Source organism: Chroicocephalus ridibundus, chromosome 8 (assembly GCF_963924245.1).
Source record: "Chroicocephalus ridibundus chromosome 8, bChrRid1.1, whole genome shotgun sequence".
NCBI classification, from domain to species: domain Eukaryota; kingdom Metazoa; phylum Chordata; class Aves; order Charadriiformes; family Laridae; genus Chroicocephalus; species Chroicocephalus ridibundus.
In genome coordinates, this window is record NC_086291.1 from 18,956,246 (window position 1) to 18,974,100 (window position 17,855).

At 41.5% G+C, this 17,855-nt stretch overlaps 1 protein-coding gene across 2 annotated transcripts in view; it reads right to left on the minus strand.

Annotated features, from left to right (window-relative positions):
- TGFBR3 (transforming growth factor beta receptor 3) overlaps positions 1-9,424 on the minus strand; it is a 125,881-nt gene extending 116,457 nt beyond the window's left edge. The window contains exon 1 of one of the 2 annotated variants that reach the window (XM_063343949.1): positions 9,217-9,424. The gene's annotated coding sequence lies outside the window, so the exon portion shown is untranslated. The remainder of the gene's footprint in view (positions 1-9,216) is intronic. The other variant, XM_063343948.1, reaches the window with a different exon arrangement.
- Between the last annotated feature and the right edge of the window lie 8,431 nt (positions 9,425-17,855).

The following is a 17,855-nucleotide window of genomic DNA, read 5'->3' on the forward strand; positions in this document are numbered from 1 at the left end:
CTTGAATTTTTACCCACTTTTCTTCTCCTGGCAAATTTATTTTTGCCTACTTTTTCAAAGCTGCTCTACACAGTCCAACCTAGCAATATACATGCCTGCAGGTGGCCACAGCCACGGGGGTGTCTCTGTTTCCCATTAAAGGCTTCTACAGCACAGGACTTTGCCACATTTACTGCTGAATTGAGTTCTTATTGCTTTATTTTCCTCTTTTATTTCTGTTTCCTTAAGCCTTTTCCCCAATACTCACCATCTGTTTCTTTAATCACCACCTACCTTTCCCATACAAGTTCTTCCCTTGCCTTAACTCTATCCTCCTCGTTGTCTAACCTTTTCCTTTACTGCCTGAAGAATAACTTCCACTTCCTCTCCTCCTTATCGACATGGACGCTGGTAATTCCCTCCTCTTTCCATGCATGGTGCCAGAGGTTGCGCAGCTCTCTACAACACTAACAAACACTTCTCTACCAAAGCGAGCCAGAAATCATCTTCCTCTAAGTCACATTACAAGTCCCACCGAAGTGAATGGGGACACTTGAGCAAAGCCAGCAGGATCTGTCCCTTTGTGTTGTTTTGCCATAGCAACGTGAACTCAAGTTTCTAGGCCATCCAAGAAGGCCTTCACAGCCAAAGCTTTTTCACTTTTTGTTTGTTTGTTTTACGCATGGCAACCATTTAACTTATTTAACCAGTTTTCCTCCTATTCGTTGGTTCCCTATGCGAATGCAATGAATACATGCATCCCATGCATAAGAAAAAAAGGCACTCATTTGTCATCCAGTATATCCAAGCTCAGTAAGAAAAAAAATCACAAATGGTTAACTACATGAGCAGTTCTATAAACTTAGGAATAGAACAGTTTTCGAGAGAGTTTATTTATAACCCTAGCCCTATTAAATATGTATTTTGCAGATTTCTTTTTTATTAGATGACATTTATCCTCTGTCAATTCTGCGTGATTTGCACGCATACAGGTCAGAAAGCTGACTAATAGGGTTAGCAAATATTAATGTGGGGTTGAAAATTTGTATGGATTTTTTTTAATGCCTGTGTCTAAGGCATATACATGAAGTTCCACCATTCAGAACTCGAAACAGTAACTTATTCATAAACTATTAAGGGGACAGACTCTGTTTTAGAAACAACAAAGTGGTTTCGTTTTCAGGGAATATATGAATAGTAATAAAACTAAAAATCTTGACATATCAAAAGCCCAGGGAAAAAGTAACTCTGATGTCCTGCAGTTCACATGCTGCTGTGCTTGTAATGGGACATTTCAACAAGTCACAGTTAAAGGCTATGGGAACTGGACAAGTGCCAAGGGAAGATGTTTCATGCCATTTAGCAATTGTGCCCCTCTATTCCATGCGACTTTTGTTTTAACATTTTGTTTATTTATTTTCTTATTAACGTATTACAATGTAGCCTGCCAAATTACAGGAAGCCACAAAATATACACAAGTGAGTCCATAAGAGATGTGAAACCATTCCACCTTTTTAATAACGGTTTACTGCAGTTGGTTTTGTTACCTGGTACCTATTTTGCCAACAGCTGGCATGAAGCTCCGGTTTGGATGAGGGTATCTATTCCCAGTATCATTTCATAACCAACATTCCCTTAAGCTTCCCAACACTTTTTTAAATCACCTGACTTGAACTGCTGTGAGTTTAGATCAGAAAAATAAAGTCAAGACACCAGACACTGTGGAAGTTTCAGCTGAATAATCATTGCGCAATATAGCGCAAAAGCAAGAGACAGTTTACAAAAACACGATAAAATTCATTCTGTTGTATGTTCCCAGGACTTCCCTTCCCCCAAACACAAGGAGGTATGCAGCTGAATCTTTACAGGCTACGGGGCAAGGTTTTGCTTACCAAGCGTAAACAAGAGAATAGCCTTGTACAGGATCAGGATGTAGGAGGGTTTCAATAGGTGGACGGGAAGGAAGTGCATTCAGGAGTCTTTTAGTGGAAAGAGTACACAAGACTCTTCCACAAGAAGGGGACTGGAACAGATTCCTTTTTGACAACAGCAGAAATTCCTAGAGGTTACCAAATCTCTACAAAAAGGAGTGCACGTGGCACTGAAGACAGAGTTTAACAGGACCAACACCCTGCCTGTAACTTCAGTACCGAATCAGAACTTCTCTACTTTAACATAGAACCCTCGGGGACACCCTACATGAGAGCATCTCTAAAGGGAGTGGAGGAAACACGGTGTTGGGATGCTGTACAGTTCTTATGCTATAATGGCTCAAGCAATCTGCAGTCCAGTACCAGCTTCAGCCACATATTTTCTGTGCAACTCGCAGTTACTCTATTCTTTCACAAGCAAGAGAGTCATAACAGCACCTCAGCACGGCCACAGCAGCCCCCCCCATAAGATCTACCTAGAAGGACAACACTACTTTCAGCAGTTCTGCTTCCGTCTTCTAGTTGGAAGATGGATGAAAAAAATCTCACTGTTCTTACCAGGGAATACCAGTGGCACAATTATATGCCATCTTCCAGACGAACATTCAGGTAGCAGGAGAAGGAAAAAGGCGGAGAGTTCTACAAATGTACAGACATAAAGATTGGGTTAACTTTTTCACAGCAGCCCAAGAAATCTGTGAGTGTCAAATCTACACTTAAATAAAACTCAGATTCCAAACAAACTCAACCAGTAATATCTCACCACAACTAACAGGAACCAGGCTCATGTTTCTTAAATAGGACTTGTTGCTTCTGAAAACTTCGCCCTGAAACAAAAAGATTTCTAGTGCATAGGAATCTTCAGGCTGAAGAAGATCATAAATTCATGAAACAAATCTCTACAGCCTTTCCTCCTCATAGTTAAACTTCTTTGGCCTAATTATTTTTTTTATGGTTTCTAATTGGAAACAGAATAGGTTTCCTGGCACTGGACTATCTTACTCTTCACAAACACAGTAGCAGCCAACAACCTCACACAAATGTCATTTATCTTAAGTTTTACTTGGCTCAGTTTCTAATTGCACACCTAAACTAAACAGATAACAGCTCTAATGTACCCATCAAGACAGATATAACCCTAGGGAAGGCATCTCCTTGTGGAGAGGGAGACACAGCAGGGTGGAAAGTTACCAACAACTCGGCAAGGCCTCTTCCACTCAGGGTAAAAGATTTCAGCAAATTATTCTGTCAATGAATGCTTGACACTGTTATTTTTTCAAGACTAAACTGCAAAACCTTAGAATTGTATCTAGAAATATTCTACCCGAAACCTTCCTACCAGGAAAAAAACTAAATCAATCTCTGTTGGATTTAAAAATCTTGAAATGACCTCTATACATTTAGAAAAGTGTTTTTGAAACCATGGCCTACAAATACACAAAATTCTCTGGGTTAATGGTGAGAAACCCACAAGGAGTAATAATGAAAAGCAAGACTACGGCACTAAGCATAAATTCGCTATATAAGGATGCAGTCCTCTTTGGTGAGGGCAGGAGTCGGGGGAGGTGGCCCGCAAATTGAACTGGATTGAAAACCAGCGTTTCCCACTACAGGGGATTTGGATGAGGGGATATAAGTCAGCCCTCCCCACTGCCACTGGCCGTAAGATACTACAAGATGTAAATTAACAGGTTAAAATATTAACTACAAGGTACTATAAAGATAAGCGCATGCATTATAAAAGCCACGTTTTGGAAAAAATAGAGTTGTATTGAATTTTACTCTCTAAATTAAGGCATACTCTAGAAAGCACGTAGACTAATAGATCATTTCTTCAGGTTGCTAAACAAGAACACAAGATAAACACGTTTATCAAAAGTTAGCTGCTAGCCACTAAATTTTCAGATGCACATCTGTAAGACAGGAAACTTCTCCCACACAAATAGGGAAGACCTTAAAAGTGCTACACAGTTAAAAGAATGAGTCAAAAGGAGCTTCCCTTTGTGTAGGAGTAATCTACCCTCTCCCTAATCGTCTGCCAAATAACCAGTGTAATTTAATTTGTTGGGCAGAGAAACAGTTCAGGTCGAGGCAAAACTTCTTTCATGAAAAAGTTATCATTTATAAGCACTGCGATGAGGATTTGTTTCAATCAAGATAAACATCACTGGCATGTTCCACTCAGAATGTGGATATTCTCACGTATAATTTTTACTGTATATAATTTCCTCTCTTTCATTATTTTGTATTAAATGTATACATGAAGACTGTAAAAAGGTAAGTTTGAGGGTAAGTTTAGGAAGATGGAAGGCCACAATAAATCCCTATATTCATATGAATAATTTGTATGCCAGAATGAAATCACCGCACCTCATCACTGGAGTGAACCAAATAACCGATCTACAAGTATTCAGAAACACTGGTCATTTTAAACACTGGAGGGAGGAACTAATCCTTCACATAACACGAGCTGTACGTATTGGAGGAGTGACCTGGTCCATTAACGTAATAGCCTTAATGAAGAAAAAGCCCATCTTTTCAAATACCACAACAGCTGTTTTGTAAATCAAACCACAATTTTGCTTCACCCAAATAATTGTCAAAGTGTTGGTTTGGTGATAAAATACTACCATAGCTCTCAGTCACACTGTCAAATCCTGCAATAGTCTAATAAATTACTTCTATAAATATAAGACAAAAGAGGACATATCAGTCTTCAATCCACCTCCAGCTTCTTGGCAAAGAAATACACGTATTCAGCAGATCTATACTACACAGTAAGCTCACTGGATGCTTGGGGATTTTTTTATTGTCCCTGACTCGCACAATGAACCTACACTGATTTCCAACAGAAAATGCCTATGCTTACAGAGGAAGTCAGGGTATAAGTGAATTGCCATTCTTTTTCAGAATCGTTAACATTCCCTTATGTATCACAACCCCTATTGCCTTCTCTGCAGAAAAACAACCTATACACATTAGCTCTATAATTAACCTGTTTCAGACCCACGACCTCTAGATAAGCTCTTCTCCTGCAATCTAAATAGGTCTCCTGCAAGGTCACAACTAAACTTATTTAAAAGAGGGGCCTTTTCCAGCTGACTCCTAAAGTCTTAGAACATGTTGCAACAGGAAGAAAAAATTATAAAAAAAAGCTGAACTTGGCCAACTAATGTATTGAAATTAGACAAACTATTGAAGAGAAGTGCTAAATACAATGGAATTAAATTTGATAATGATAAACAGATATAGCTCATTTTAAAGTACTATTCACAGAATGAATATGAAATAATGATTTTCACATTTTCCTCAATAAATTCTTTTACTTCATTATAAATACATCATAAAGTAGCGTATTTTGCCAGTCATAATTATTTGTAAGGAGTACAATTCAACAATATAACACTTTCAATGCAATATATAAAATGTTCTCTGCTGAACTTGACAAATCTGACTATTTAGATACTCAAGGTCATAAAGGATGTTCTTTTTAAAAAAAAAATCTATTTGCCAGACTGGAAATAAAAGTCCCTCTTTCAGTGATTTCCAGAGATGTGTAAATCTGTTTCATTTTGGCTACCATAGAGTTAATTGTTGCTGCAAGAGAGCAAGAAATGCTGCTCTATTGGATGACTGCCAGCACATAAAAATGCGAATCCACAGTTATGGATAAAGCAATTCCAATTGCACTACTTCTTCACTAGTACGTTTTTTATGGCAAAACATGCTTCTATTCATGAAGCAGCTAGAAACTTGCACACCGCTGTTAATCACCACAAATGTTACTGCTATAGAAGCAGTGCCTATTTATAATACACAAATATTTTGTAGAACTAGATCAAAAGTAATTTGATCGCAGAGATATTGCAATCTGTATCCCACACAGTATTTTCCGAGATCTAAATAAATTGCCCAAGACATGGTAATTCATATCTTAAATGTTAACAGGATATTATTGGAGATATCAAATAAAAGAATTTTAAGACAAATTAGGCAAAATTTTAGCAGTATTTTCAAATAACATTATAACAGAAATCTCACTTTGACTTTACAAACTACGTACTTCAGCATCTCAGAGAACCATACAAGGGAGAAAGTTTTGTGATTCCACAAAAATAATGGAAGAGGGTGATCGTCAATGGAATTTCCCATGCATCTTTTTGTACCTTCAGCATCAGGCAACACCAGGTAACGCTCTTACAGAAGAATGCGTGGCCACTGGAATATGTGTATACCAGGTCACTGAAACAATGGGGGAAGAAAATTCATATTCATTTAACACCTCGGTATGTGGTCAGTGCCATTGCAGAACCAGAAGAGCTTACATCGCTTCCTTTAAACCTGATCTGGGACTGTTAATTTCAATTGAACTATATTTTGTCTCCACTCGTTCCAAGACCTAAGGCTGAGAGAATACACAATTGTTATCACTCATAAGTCGCAGACTGGCTAGTCCACGGCAAACGTTCCCAGGCATGTTTTTACCCACCATCAGTGAAAGATCTCTCATATTTACTGCAGGGTAAGAGCCCGTTCCCTGGCTCTTACCAGGGAATAGCTGACATGCTGCAAATTCCCATCTTCACTTAGCGTTCAGCAATCTGTTTGTATACCCATACCTTAAGTATTTGCCATTTGGCTGCATCAGACTTCACAGGCTAGAAAGCAATATGGATCAACATAAGTAATCCAGATAACCTTCTTGGGCAGCAGCCTTTGCATTCAGCATTCCCAGCACAAAAGACGTAATCAATTGTTATGCCAATACAAATCAAAAAGAAAAATCATAATTGATCCATGCTGGGAGCGTCAGTTGACCTTTACAAAAATAAGCTAGTAATGACTTCTTAAAACCTAAGAGAATATCTAAAAATATTCTCTCTTATGGAAACCCTAAATACTAGGAATAGTTTCTTGTGAGAATACAACTTTTTTGCAACTCAACTTTAGTTCTCAAGATTTCTATAGACAATCATAAACGTGATACAGTAATATTTTTACTGTGAAAATATTTTGTCTACCTCATTATCTAGAACTTTAGGGGATTACTCAAAATATCATTTCTTGGGTTTAATTAATTCATCTCAAACATCTTCAAAGAGATACTTCACTTAAATAAACCTCTAATGTTTTTTCAAGTTCACTTCTGGCTACGACAGAAATCCCATTCAGAAGAGTGAGAGACGTGCCTCCTAGAGCAAGTAAATTGACATTCATCTTCTAAAGAAATACTATCAAATGTATAGGCCTGAGGTTTTAGCAAATTGCATCTGCAGTAGGAAGAGAGAATTCATAGACAGAAAGTTTTGTGTTCCCCCTGCTGGTTTAGCAATTAACTTCAAAACGCTGTTCCTAGAGGTAGGCATCAAGATGCTGGGGTATATAAAAGATGGTTTGCATACCAGAGAATAAAAATTGAAGATTGATTTTTAAAAGGAATCACACCCGTGGAAGGTATCAGTTACATACTCTGACTAGATAAGGCTCTGGACGCACAAAACATGCATCAAAATCAATGACCAAACAAGACCTCCCCAGGGAGGGAAAGCATGCTAGAGGAGAAAAATTTGAAGTGTCACTTTAAACTTCACAAGGTTGGACCATAGCAAACAATTGGGGGAAGCAAGTTTCAGAGTAAAGGACTCTTCACTGAAGGAAGCCAACAACCTGCCCCCCCTCCAACGCCCGTCCCTCCCTTCCTCCCCCAGCCAGCCAGGAACGCTGAGCAGCAGCTGCAGCAGCTGGTGTCAGCCGAGGTCTGCGTCCTAGCGAGAGCTGCTCCATCCCAGCTAGAATTCAAGCCCTGTGAGCCTTCAGGGGTTAAACTGGAGCTCTTCAAATGAATAAGTATCTTCCATTCACATTTTGCTAACACTCTCATTGGACATACTTTGACAGGACACCTGTGCAGTCCTAATTAAAACCCAGCTACCAACTCACATTGTCCCTGGCATTCATGGAAAAAACGCAGACTGTAAGGGAAATAAAGTATTCCCGGCAAGAAGTGATACATGAATAGATTTTGTCTTTGGAAGGAGTAGTATTTACACGTGTAGTTTTAAAGTCTTCTGTGTATGCAACTACAATAGCAACATGGCTCACTGTAACCCAAACCTAATTGGTCCAACAAACCACCAAGAAGCAGGTGGCTCTCTCACTTTGTGCCTTCTTCCCAGAAGGGGGCCTCATCCAAAAAAAAAAAAGTAAATAAATACTTAGCTTGGTATAAACACAGACACAACCAGGTAAATTTCTTTCTTAGAACAAAATCATGGCACTCATTCATCCAAGTCTCTCTCTAATAGGTTACAAACCCTATGAAGAGGGTTCTGTCAAAATTGAACTGTGATGATGATCATGCATTTGAGGAGAAAATAATAAATAATAGCAATTCAGTTATAACAGCTACAGCTTAGTAGAACTGCGATAAGTAGATTTACATCTGGTTACATCCACAGCAAGCGTAACAGGCATAACCACACATGCAGCAATACCTGAAGTCTTTTCTTTTGAAAAAGACAAGAAGCATTATTTCCCATACCACTGACGATAACTTTTAAATTACATGTGCATCTGAAACCAGGGAAAGTTGAAAAAGTTACTTCATTTACATCTAAGTTTAACGGCCTCTTATTGTTATTGCTAGGAGTGATGTGCTCAGAAGGCTGCAGTGAATTGACTACAATACATCCCCTGCAAAATATGCAACGGTAAATCCCACCGGTCAACAACTCCTCAATGAAACTGTACCAAAGTGACACGATACTGGCCTTTATATTATTCCGACATACACTGAAATTTACACTCTGCTGGTACATTACTAGATTCCCAGCTGGCCTCATTAAGGGTACCATGACCCCCGATACGCACGGTGGGGTTCCCATCTGTGAAGGATTCGCTCGGTGCCAGTAACTTGCCCAGCACGTCCCAGCCAGCCTGACCCAAATGATTTTCGCTGGGACACCTGTAGCTTTCCCTCGCCAGGAGCCCACCCCACGGCTCTCCGCTTAACTCTCCCACGGAGCCCGCGTGGTCCGCACCGGCGGCAGCTTCAAGCCCCTCACCGCCCACGCGTGGACGCTGCCCGTCCCAGCCCCTCGCGCGTCCCGCACCTCTCAGCCCGGCAGCTCCGCGGAGGCCGGCGACCCCCCCGGGACCCTCCCGCCGCCCGCTGCCGTCCCTGCTCTGCCCCGCGCAGGGTGACATGTCGCGGGACGACCGCCCCGACGGCCGGCGCATCCCCGCGGGGCACCCACCGCCTCAGCCCAGCCCGACGGGGCGGGGGGTCGCGGCCGCCGCACCTACCTGGCAACGGGTCCCTTCACGCCGCGTCCCGGGAGGGGCAGGCGCGCAGCGGGGCGGCTACGCCATGGGCACCGCGGCGCCGGCCGGCCGGGAGGGGACGGGACGGGAGGACAGCCCTCACCGAGGCCGCCCAGTGCCGGCCACTGCTGCCCGGCCGGCTGTGCGCGGGAGGAGGAGGCGGAGGAGGAGGCGCGCCGCCGCCCGGCCCCCAGCCCGCCAGTAACCCCATGGCGCGGCGCACACGGCGGGGCGGAGCGGGGCGGGCGGGGCCGCGCCGCCATTGGGCGCGGGGCGGGGACGCCGCCGTGACGGACGGACGGACGGACGCACGCCTCCGCCCCCCGTGCCCGCCGCCGCCGAGCGCGCCCCCGGCCCGCACCTGAGCTCCGGCCCGGCCGGCGAGGCGGGGGGAAGCGGGAATGTCGTCCCGGTAACAAACACGGAGCGGCGGCACCCCGCGGCAGCCGGGGGGCATGGCGGGGGTCAAACCCCATCTGTGACCCGGGGCACAACGGCGATGGACCCCGCGCAGGGCAGCCCCGGCCAGCGGCACTTGCCCCACGGCCTTCGTCAGCCGCAGGTTTACGTTACCCGCATTAAAACAAAAACGACGTTGAGCAGCTGGCAGCCCGCGTCAATTAGTTTAGTTTGGGCTTGTGCGTCCCATCGGGTGCCGAGCGTGGGTCCCCATCGGGGACAAGAGACACGGTATGAGGTACGCCCGCAGCCCCCATGCGATGCCGGGGTGCAGCCCCCCCCCTCCCCGCGGAGCCCGGGTCCGCTCCTACCGGAGAGCGGGGAGGGGGCGAGGCCGGGGGCCGCCCCCGCGCAGCCAGCCCGGCGCCCTGCCGTCGGGGGCACGCCAGAATCGGCCACCGGCCGACGTCACAATGAGCCCCGCGGGGCGCCACGCGGAGCGAAGGACCGTGCGGGCTGAGCCGTTCTTGGGGACCCGCATCGTGGGGTCCACCCGCAGCCCGGCTCCCCAGTGATTTCCTCCTCCAGCAGGGAAGAGCGGAGAACTGGTTTCTTAAGACTACGAGGTCCGGTTTGTGCCGCTCTACTTCTCATTACCTATTACCTGCTTTAAAAGTCATGGGAACTCGGCACTGCTTGCACTTTGCAAACATGAATACAGTAAAACTCCTCTCACAAAACTGAGCCCTAATCCTGTTATTATCCAAATAAGCAAATATTCCTGTATAGGCATGGACACCATGCAGAGATACAGAGAAATGCACTGGAGTTTCAGATTGTTTCAACAAGATTATACTAGTTTAATCAGCTTTCTTACTGGGGGCGTGTGTGTGTGTGAATTTTTTTATAGCTCTCTTTGACTTTGTTAACAATCCGGCCGTTTGTCCCTGATTCATCAGTGCTGGGTTCGTACATCTACCCAAAAGGCACTTTAGGAGAGTTCAGACACAATTCAGCCACTCTTCAAATGCCGGTTTGCATCCTAGAACAAGTCACTTAACTTAGACTTAATTTTGATCTCTGCCGATTTGGAGGAGTCTGACTCACACCGTTCTGCTGCATGTACCATACATCAGGAAACGGCGGGGTCTCGGGAAGTGCTGAGCCCCCCCAAAGACTAGGCCTCAAAACTTCTACATTATCTGTATATGAGACCTCTAGCAAGTGAATCAAAGATTGCTATAATAAGCATTTATTCTACATTAAATATTTCAGTGAACAGGCTTATAAAACCTGCAGAAACAAGAAAGATACAAGTTCAGGCTGCTCATTGGCAGCCTAAGCCCACTTACACAACTTTTGATTTATTTTTAGTGTTTGAAAAGTTGTGCATGTTGGAGCATGACATACTCCTCTCCTATCACTCTCAGTCTATATGTAGGATGCAGAATCTTTGCAAGAGAGATGTGGAGGTGGGGGAAGTCCCTTCAACAAAGAAGAAAATTAATATTCTACAGCACTAAATGCAACGTATGTATTTCAATGCATATTGTGTGTCTACTATATTTCCGCTAGCTGAAATTCCAGACCGCTGATTAAAAATGGGATCGAAACTTAAGCAAACCAATTATTTTTATTTTTAATACTCATTTAGGTCCCAATCCCACAAAGATTAAATTAAACAGATTAGGTTCACTCAAATAGGCAGCCATGAGAGCTGTTTCAAGTGTGTGAAGTCAGATGTGTGCACAAGTCTTGGTAGAATCAAATTCTTTGTACACAGGTCTGACTCCAGCTAAATTATTTTCACCCTTTTCACTGATGTTGGTTAAGAACTAATTCTTGACCTTGGAGACAACTCTGTTAGGGACTGAGCATCCTCAATCATAGTACAGAATTTACACTGCTTCCTCTGGTGTCTGAAAAAGTTCAAGACTTTCCAAGACATGCTCAACATTGATTTTTAGTTATGAACTAATATGTAAATCAGATGAGAGCTAATGTATATGAAGTTCAAGGACTGAAGATGTGAAAAATTGCTTCATGAAGGTACAATTAGGTGCATGGGTTGGCTCGCCCAGGAACATATTAACATACAGTTGTCTCTGGCATTTTTTTTTTAGGTTTGGTTTGTTGGTTTTTTTTACATTTAATGGCAGAATAAACAGAAAACACCTAATTTCTTATTAAAACCAAAGAAAATTCCTGTAATCTTAGCTGTAGTGTTCAATCTTTGCAGCTGTGGAAAACAATTATATACATAATTTACATTTTTACTTACTTTTTAAGTATTTGCTAATCTACTGATTAACTTCTTGTCCAGGGCAGGATTATTTCACTTAGCAGGCATTGGCCCAATCCAGCAATGTACTGTATTATCCTCACTAAGCTGTATGAAAGCTGTGACAGTTCACTTTTGCAAGAGGTTTAGAGGTTTTCACAGTGCTACATAATTAAGCCTAAGTGAATGTTAATTCTTACCTTAAAAACTATGCACCAAGTTAAAACTCTTAACATCACTCGGCAGTTTTAATTTCTTTTTTTTCTTCCTTTCCTTTTTTAAAATTTTTTTTTAGCATCAATTCTGAGTCATTTGCACCAACGCTTTTATTTGCACAGGCCCATGAAATTCAGCAGGGAAACTTCTGTGTAACAGCTACTCATTGACTACTCACACAAAATTAAGGGCCAGCTTCGGGCACTAACTTCACACGATGGTCATAAAGCTGTAACCTGCACTGAAGAGACACCTGAGTTCACATCACCCAAGCCAGAAGCAGTATCAATCCGTTAAAATGGCATCCAACCTGAACTAACTAATCCTTCCCAGCGACAGGGCTTATTAATTTGGATACAATTTTATATTCATAGAATCACAGAACAGTCTGGGTTGGAAGGGAGCTTTAAAGGTCATCTGGACCAACCTCCCTGCAATGAGCAGGGAAATCCTGAACCAGATCAGGTTGCTCAGAGCCCCATCCAACCTGACCTTGAATGGTTCCAGGGATGGGGCATCTACCACCTCTCCGGGCAACCTGCTCCAGTGTTTCACCACCCTCATGGTAAATATTTTCTTTCTTATATCTAGTCTAAATCTTCCCTCTTTGAGTTTAAAGCCATTACCCCTTGTCCTATCACAGCAGGCCCTGATAAAAAGTTTGCCCCCATCTTTCCCGTAGGCCCCCTTAAGTACTGAAAGGCCACAGAGGCTCCCCAGAGCCTTCTCTTCTCCAGGCTGAACAATCCCAACTCTCTAAGCCTTTCTTCATATTATTTTAGGTCTTTACAATAATAAGTGGCATACATGTACCAGCCTTCATCAGCCCTAAGCCAAAGGTCTTCACATCACACTCTGTCATAAGGAACAGACAGATCCCATGTTACTCTGGGTTTACAAGAGCCAAACAGCCTTGGCATCAGCCAGGTTCTTGAGTGCCCGACACATTGAGTATCCATCAAGGAGCTCAGCTTAACACATTTACCACTCATTCAACAAGTAACTCCAAGTACGTAATTTTAAGCAGACACTACTGAAAATCATGGAGTGTTATTTATAGTTAACCAATGCTGATTTATTGAACCAAAGCCACAGCATTCAGCTTCTTGTGAAATCAAATTTCACATAAACTGACATTTTTTAATACATTGGAGTTTAACAACAGAATTAGAGTTCACTTGTTATCCAGACCTTACCATACTAAAAACATTTTTGCCTGCGTAATTTCTGCAGTTTCAAGAAACACAAAATCCTCTCTGCCTTCTGTAATGACACTAGACTGGGGCCTTGGGACCAAACATGGAACTAGGGACTACGTGCTGTAGTTGGTATGGCATTGAATATACTTCCTGCTAATGAACATAGTCTTATGATGAATCCACTGCCACAAGTACAAGTGGGCTTTAAATAGTTGCTGCAGGATGTAGGCATCTGATGATCACTTGCCTATTTATAGCACTATTTAAAAGTACTTCACCCACCAAAAGAAATGGAGGGTACAATAGCTCTGCAAAATGTTTATTCTCAAATTGACTTGGAGATTCTAATCCTGAAAGCACAGACTTCCACAAATGAGCAACTCAGTACGAAAATGTTTTCTTGTCATAAAGTATTTCAAATCACAGAAATTATTCTCAGACATTAATAAGGGTTAATTCTCACAAAACTCTCTCTTACTTCACACAATGTCTAGAATCTTTCAAGGCTAAAAGATTGTCCCAGCCACTATAGCATTAAAAAAAAAAAAAAAAAATCAAAGATAGGAAGGATCACACTGTTCTAAGAACTATTTGAATGTTTGCTTTTAAATTTATAGATCATGTTCTACATTAAGTAAACACAGGTTCTGTAACCCTGGATCCAGAAAACAGACCAGCAGCCATGCTTTTGAAATGGTAAGCGTTGGCAGTTTTGAAAGTCCAGAAAATAATAAATACCCTAATTCACGAAATTTCAAAAAGAAATGGATGAATAGGCATCCTGCAGGAGTATCTTGTGCATAAGACTGGTTTGGAATTGGGGCCAAGCACAAGGAGTGTGTTCAGATGAGTGCAGTTATTGCCCTGGTCACCCGTTCTGCCCCCCTCTGAGGTAAAATGCCATTATTTAAAATTAACTTTGTGATTTAAGCTGAAATGTTTCACTGTGCAGCTGGAGGCAGGGAAAGGAAAGGTCTAAAAGCCTTAACCATAGGTTGCTGGCTAGGTATGGGTTGTTATGCTGCAGTAACTCCATCGCTAGTTATGTGACTCTACCCATACAACCTTTAATATGTCAATAAAATTAAGCCATTAAAGGCTTCTTCGGAAATAACTCATTAATACAAACTAATAAGGTAAAATTCTACATTCCTTACTGAATGATCCTGCATTCCTTGAACACCTAAAACTTTTGCCAAAGGTAAGTACGTGTTAGCGTTGAACTGTTAGGCCTGTCTACACTTGAAAGTTACTTTGGATTAAGGCAGGGAATGAATTTCAAGTGCAGCAGCAAATCTGGAATAATTCCAAACACAGACAAGTCACATACAACCCAATCCTAAAAACTATCATAGGTTTTGAACTCAAAACTGATGCTACATATCCAACTCAAATAACACCTTCTTAAAGATTTCAGGTTAAAAAAGGGAAGGAAAAAGACTAAAACCCGTCCAGCATGTCTAACCACCCCCTTGTGCCTCCCATTCTTACCTGCATGCCTTGCACAGGCTCCCCTATACCCAGCACTCCTCTTTTACTGACTCTGATATGCCCCTTACCCTCCTTCCAACATTTTTCTGATAAGATGTTTATAGGCCCTCAACCTAACAAGTGCAAACACAACAGACCACAAGAGGGAGGAAAGAGAGATTGTATGAGAGACGGGAAAAATCAACAAAAGATCAAACAAGAAAAATGTGAAACTAGCATACCTTCACTGCTCAATCACTTCTTTCTGGCTGGATCCCATTTCTCATATTGCATGTTGTCTGTTTAAAGCCCAATCCAAAATCTAATCAAATAGGCAGAAGTCAATAGGTGACTTTAAACTCTTCAGTTCCGGACAATTCTTTTTACGTTTGATCATAATACACACAGAGCTTAGTCATATAAAGAATTATTTAATAAATAACATATACACGTGCTTTCAGATTCAAGCCCACATCTTAAACAACTCATACTCACCCTTGTTAATACTTAAAATATGGAATTATACATATGACTACAATTGCACATGTGGTTTGCAGGATCGGGTCCCAAACTGCTGTATTCTGTTTTGAACTTTATACTGCATATGCTTGTGGTTTCAAGACCATATTATGGGTGGAATTCTTTGCAGCCAAGATGTAAATATCACAGGCTAAAATCTTCTCATGTATACAATGGCCTAATTACTTTATTATTTATATAATATCCACAGGGTGCCAAACGTTTTACTGAAAAACATTAAGACAAAGCTGCCGCATAGAGAGTTAACAACTTCAATTAGCTAAGGTAAGTGAAACAAAGGAATGCAAGACAAAGTAACTGAGCATTGAAGTTTAACACACTGTATCAGTTATGTGGCTTGGATGTTTTCTTTTAGCCCTTTTGATCTTCTGTTGATTTGTTTTTCTCTTTTTCATCCTTTCCCAATCTGATTTGATTGCAAGGACACGATCCACTGGGTCATGACACAGAAATGGAAGGAGATTCAAGTACAGCCTGCCTCACAGATTAAGCAGAGCCAGAAATCAAGCAGCTAGATACATAGTCATTATCTTTCATAAAGTAAATTTCATCCAGAACAGTAAAAATGCCTGAAACAAGACTGCTTAAGCTTTATTTCTGCCCCAAAATAAATTGGCTAGATGTTTAGAATCTAGCTATAAATCCCAGAGAAATTAGAAAATTTCATGTCAAGTAACAAAAAAACCAAAAAACAAAAACAAACCCATAAAAAAAACCCAACCCAGCCAACCAAAACCCAGAAGTTTTAAGTCCTTATTTTATTAAATAAAGTTATCGGTTTGTTATCAGTCTGTTTGCAAAGGGGCTTGAGGATGAGGAGGTCATGAGATGTTTATTAGGTGAAACAGTATGATATTTTTGGAGTCTGATTTAGGCAATCACATTTTAAAGTGATAAAGGAACCATAAAATGAGTTTATCTTTAGTATACAGTTTGTTTCCAAAATTGCTCCCCTGCAAGGAGAAGTCACCCATTTAATCCTACTAGCCCTATGAACTTAAATACCAACCTGTGGCAAAATTTCTGGATTTGGGAATCACCGGAGTAAATGTATTGCCCAGGTTGCAATTTATTTCTTGTTTGAACTCCAAAAGTTCGAGGAAGGAATTCTGCGCTGCTGCTCTGTGCCAGGTTCAGAACTGCTCCTGGAAAACACACTTCTATTTTTGTTTTGTAAGATAAATTAGCAATACTACTACAAAAGAAATGTGCAAAAATGCTTAATTTTGTACTTCACTATGTGACTTTCCATTTAGATCTACCTAGCATCATAAATTAATGTAAAAGTTTTTCCTTCACATATACTGTGCAGTGTTAAATATTTCAGAGGACATACTCTTTTGTCTTCGTGTATATGTGTAAGAATTAGAGTCTTTTTACAAGCGTTAGATCTCAACTTCATCCCTCCAAGTGATCTGTAATATCTTACATTCCTTATTTTGCTTTAGACCTCTACTGATTAATGCCTTATGTTGGATATTTGTTTGTTTTTCCCACGTTAGTTAATCGTCCTTGGAGTTGCAGTAACACGTGCCAGGGAATGTGACCTATCAGTCCTAACTGTCCTTCATTGAGCCTGAGTGGAGATGTAAGACAAGTGCATACATATAATGTTTAAATAGTTTACACTTAAATTTGACACATAATTTGCTGCAAGATGACTTTCATGTCACACATAGATTCATAAAATGCCAATTATTTAGTGTAGACGTGTGTGAATTGCTATCAAAATCCATTCCTTCTTGCCATTCACACATTAAAAAAGCCAAATGCAAGTTTCTTTTTCCTTCACATATACACAAAAGATCAAGAGAGGTCTTGAGAAAAGAGAGAGAGGAGGAAAACCAACCCAACCTCCTATCTGTTCCTTTACCAAACCTTGAGAGAAAAGATTGGTCTTTCCAATTCTTGGGCCTCTTGATTGCAGTAGTGAGAACAGGGCTTGTGGAGAAAGACAATCTTTCAACATAGAAGTCCACACAGATAAGTTGAAAGCAGCTGAAAGCACCTTGAAACAAACTGACCAACAACACCAATCATAGCACAGATCCAAAGACAAAAAATATGAAATACCAGTTCACAAGCAGTCCAGAGTATATTCAACTAGCTGTATTTTCATTAATATTCCTCACTAAGGGCCCAAGAACAAGTCTTGGTAATTCTCGCAGCTGCTTCTTGTAACCCACCAACATTCCCTGCCTTGCACAATTTAACAAGAATTTTATGTATTTCTGAATTATTTGTTCCACAGAACAAATATGAAAGCGATAATGAGCTGAAGGACATCAGCAAACTAAGTACGTCAGAGCCAGTGCCCCCAATGTTATCAAGGGGAAATTGCTTAAAAGCAGGGGTAACCCAGGCCCTGCTATATCACAGGGCCGAGAACCTTTTGTACAAAGCAGGTTGCTTACACTCACCACGTGTGAGCTGTGCATCTGTTGAACCATCTGAAGTATATCAGGCAGACAACAAAATTCCACACTCAGTGGTGTCGAAAACCATGGAGAAAAAGA